Below are 5,000 nucleotides of genomic sequence, written 5' to 3'. Positions count from 1 at the left end.
CCATGTCAAATTACAAAACTGAAAGTTAAAAATCCCTATTATTTATCATTAAGGAAACAAAAGCTGAATTATATTTAAAAAAAAAAAAAAAACTAAACTGAACAAAAGAGCTTCAAAAAACAAACAAACAAACAACTGAATATACGTAACTACCGAGTTTTCATTTTCTTCCATAAATATTGATGAAACAGTAAATCCTGATGCCAGTCTGAGAAGAGTGGAGGGTTGGCTGGTGTGGTTTGTGCTGTGTGAACCTCTGCCGGATATAATGAAATGATTACGTGAAAAAGACTGAGCTCTGCAGTTGTTGATTAGGGTCTAACCGTCTCGCGAGTAGAGTCTAATTAGCCTCTGTGATTTCTCCCATTCAGGGCCGTCGCGCGGCGTCTCCGGCATCTTCAGCGGGCCCCTTTGTGGAGTGCTAAACCAGCACGGCACGCCGCGGCACGGAGAGACTCACTCCCATGATTCCACTCAAACCACCGCCGCGTCTCAGCTCCAGCGGGCCGCGGAGAGGGTTTAGCGTTAGCCTTCGCTAACGTCTTCTGGGAAGGGCTCAAAGAAATGGTGCCTGTGGGAGCCTTTTTTTTTTTTGGTCACAGGGTCGTCAAATAGCTGTCATAAAACTGACAAAGGGCAGTTTTACCATCTTACGTTGACATGAGTGTGTTGTTAGACTTAATGTCGTAATAAAAACTGGTGTTAGCTTTGATGCTAGTGCGCGGTCAAAGCAGAAAGCAGGATTGTAGCAGGTGATTACACATTGACATAAGTTGTTATGAGACCAGGGAAAATCTGTGTTAGCTGCTGAATGATATTCAGTACACCACAGAGGAATCACGCCAAGTGTTAGTCTGTCAAACAGGACTTAAGACACACACACACACACACACACACACAGTATAAAACATTCTTGTTACATAATTAGTTCCTTGTTTCGCAGCAGTGAGCTTAAATGGTCTGGTTACACAAGAACTGACACTTGTGTTCAATCCAGATTCAAACCTGTTTTGTGCATTCACACTCCAGCAGGTTGCTATGGTAGCCTGTCAGATTGATGGCGGCGAGTCTTTGACACTAGCCCTCGTGCCTACGCTGGAGTGTGTTCTGGAACGTCATCTTGCGATGACTCAAGTAAACTCTCATTAAACGGTTTCTGTTTTTATAAGCTAAACGCATGAGAGACACATTTTTAGCTTGACCTCCGAGCTTATGCTGTGTGGTAGTGTTAGAGCTGGTGGTGGAAACAGGAAGTGCCGGGTGAGGGGAAGAGGGGGCGGGGTTTGGATGCGGAGCAGTATTTGGTTAAAATAGTGTGTCTGAATTATTAAAGGTTCATAACTATACATAATTCACCAGTAAACAAAATATCATGACAGGTCATTCATCAAGGCCTCTATGTGTGTGTGTGAGTGTGTGTGTGTGCGCGCGCGTAGTAAAGGGTGCAACACCAATATTCCTGAGGTTGACACATACACACACACACACACACATACACACACACACACATTAATTTTTGCCGATTATATCCTTCAGGCTAGGAGGTCAGTAGCATGTATATTTAGGGGAGGAAGGGTGAGAGAGAGAGAAAAAGAGAGAGAGAGAGAGAAAGTGAGGGACAGAGAGAGAAAGAGCGAGGGAGAGAGAGAGAGAGAGAGAAAGAGCGAGGGAGAGAGAGAGAGAGCAGGAGAGAATTGTGTAAATGTCTTGTGCACCTGTTGACATGTGTGTGTGTGAGCTTGTGCATGGATCTGTGTGACAGACTGCACTATCCCTATGTTTTCTCCTTCAGTACCCGATCCTGTAAGTCATGGCTCTGTCAGCTCTCCATAGTCGGCTCTTGGGCCCAGGTTGCGTTTTTTTCCTCAAATCTAATTAACGGTCTGTAATCACAGTACTTTGGAGCTAGTATGTGAACAGAGGTGGAACGTTAAAAAAATAAATAACTAAAAATGAAAACTTCTCTCTCTCTGTAGTTGTGCTCTTTCTGGTGAAATTAAGGCCAGAGCACCTCGTCACAGGCTCCGCCCACCTGTCTGGACACAGGGCGTGTAGCGTGACAAATAGCCCCAAACAGAGGGGAGAACATGCAAATCCTGCCGCGGAGACAAATGCCCAACCTTGCATTTAGCAAGGAGGTAAGGTCATCCTCTGTTCCATCTATCAAGCTCTACAATCAGCCAGACTCAACGACAACACAGCGCTCCGTAGTCCTCCTCTTTTTGCATAGATAAACCTACTGAGGAGAGAGAGAGAGAAGAGAGAGAGAGAGAGAGAGAGAGAAAGAGAGAGAAAGAGAGAGACTCGCTCAGAGAGATAAAAAAAAAACAGGAATAAACTGATAAAAGATTCAACAAGTAAACAGTAAACAATCTCTGTTCTTCTGGAATGTTCTGTTCCTTTTGCTTTTAGTGGTGTTTGTACTCTCTGTGAGGACACAACAGATATTGGGTGGCTAAAATTATAACTTTTCACAAAAGCGGTTATCAGCAGATAAAATACACACAAAAAAACCTAAATTAAATATTCTTCCTGATGTTACTTTCCACAAATAATAATACGTGACTTGTTAAATTGCTCTTTTCTTTTCATCAAATGGTAACCGGCTCATTCTAAAACCAATTTTTCGTTTTTATTCAACCAATAATCAAAACCTGCAGTTTCCCCTCCAAAAGTCAAAGCTCTCACCTGACGTTAAATCAGAGTGGAACATTCTCAGATGCTAATTTGGCAGACGAAGGGTGTGTGTGTGTGTGTGTGTGTGTGTGTGTGTGTGTGTGCAAACAGTTGGGTAGGGTGAATAAAACAGCGTTATGTTGTGGTTGCAGTGTGAGGAGTTGATAATATATTCACCGCTTTAGCAGAGAGACAGGTAGAGAGACAGAAAAACAATATGAAAGCTGTCTGCACAGTCACCTGTAGACGTGTTAATATGCCTGCATGGATTTGTTGTGGGGAGAAAAAAAAAACAAAACCCCAGAAACAAACAAACAAACGAAAAAACCCCAAATAAAAACTAAACAAGAATTTAGTTTATGTTGTGTGTTTACAGCAGGTGTCAATAAATGCAAATGCACCTGGTGAAATAGGTGTGTGTGTGTGTGTGTGTGTGTTTGTACGCGTCTAGAGTACGTGTTAGGGAAAGTGTGTTTGCATCCTCCTGATACAGGCGAAGAGGAGTTTGACAAGTTAAAATTTAGCATTTTTGGATTTTTGAAAACAGCCGTTACTCTAGCTGGCGCTCACACAGCGTGGAGGCGATGTTTCAGACTCAGCGCATTGATTTAGACGCCCGCTCACTGTCGCAGACCCGGTCGAAATGAGTTACGAGGACACGGACGTCTGGACCCTGGCAGTCTGTTGTCTTTACTGTTTGTATTTTTTGTTTTTTTAGTCTCTCATTAACCCTGTGTTCGACTGAAAGGCGTAAAGGAGTGGTGTGTTCAGTAGAAGCCGATGTTCGTGCTCAGCGGCGGTGAGTTTTTACTCACTGTGTTACACACATGCCTCCAGTATGGACCTCACTGAAAGTTCGATCCTGGTCACAGGTAACAAAAAAACCCACATATTAATCCACTCAGAGTCATGACACACGTGTCACGAGATATGAAACGTGACGCGCTAATGAATTCATTAATTACTCTCCTACATGCTGTGTCCTTCTGTAAGAACTGTATTTCAGTTAATTGACTATTGTTTGGTGACATGAATTGTTGCATGAACGTAAACATAAACATAAACATAAACATAAAGCGTGTTGTCTGGAGACATAAGAAGAATGATTTTGATTGGATAATGACACATTAATAAATGTCTTATGACAGCTGAGAGAGCGTGTCATGATGTTGAATGATAGTTATGATGATGTTTTACATACAGAGGAACTGAAACCACCACACCAACACACGCTCACTGATGATCTCTTCTTCTTTTTGCGTTTTTTTTGTTTGTTTGTTTGTTTGTTGTTTTTTCTCCCCAGCGTGGCCCGATCAGGGTCGGTCCGTCAGCATCATCGCCGGCATCAAACCATGGTCGTAAACGGCTAATAAACCGTTTGTTTACGGCGTTTGTTGACACAAACAGATTTTCCGCCGGCGTATAATGAGAGAGATGTACTGTCATTAAAAGGATATTTATATGCTTTATTACTGAGTCCCACTAATCTAATTGTAAATAACATATGAGATGAGTGAACTGATTGATGTGCAATATAGAGTCAGGAGCAGAGGGGAAGCGTCCATGTTATGTTGGGTGTCATGGCAACATGTTTCTGAACTGGTGGAGAGATTTAGGATCACATCCAAAAGCATCCAGTGACCCCAATCCCACCCACATCAGTTTCTCTTTTCAGTTTATCCAATGAGCAAACAGCACAGAGACGTTCATCCAATGAGCAAACAGCACAGAAACAAGACGTCAACAGTCCACCGAACCAAAACTCAGTCAGTAAAGGTGAATGTGATTGGTCAATCAAAAGACTGTACTTAAAAACTCAAAAACAACAACAACAAAAAAGAGGATTTTATGCCTACGCAGGAAAAGTTTGAAACTACACAGTAAATTTGCCAGTGCTAAGTTAATAAACACTAAGAGTGTGAAATTAACACTGGGAGTGTACATGGTAGTTTGTGATTTCATACACACTTTTAGTGTTAATTTAACTCTGTTTTATTTGCATATAATGAAAAAAAAAAAAGCTACAGACTTTTCATTTAACAGGTACATAACAACACTCCCTAAGAAGAGTTCTCCTTATGTATGTATTTTATGGATCGTATTGGGGAGAGGTTGAATTGTCACTGAATGAGTATTTTGTGTTGTGGGGTGTTGAGACAAACAGGGTCCGTGGTGGTATTTCTGAGCAGTGTGTGTGTCTAATGGAAACACACAGGTGTGTTTAAGAGCTAGTATGCAGTGCAGCTTACATACTGATTTATGAGAGATGCTTTGGAACGATTGATCTTCTCTCACACTCACACCCCCCCCTGTTTATCAGCTCA

Source organism: Chanos chanos, chromosome 8 (genome assembly GCF_902362185.1).
Source record: "Chanos chanos chromosome 8, fChaCha1.1, whole genome shotgun sequence".
NCBI classification, from domain to species: Eukaryota; Metazoa; Chordata; class Actinopteri; order Gonorynchiformes; family Chanidae; genus Chanos; species Chanos chanos.
This window is presented reverse-complemented; position numbering follows the sequence as displayed.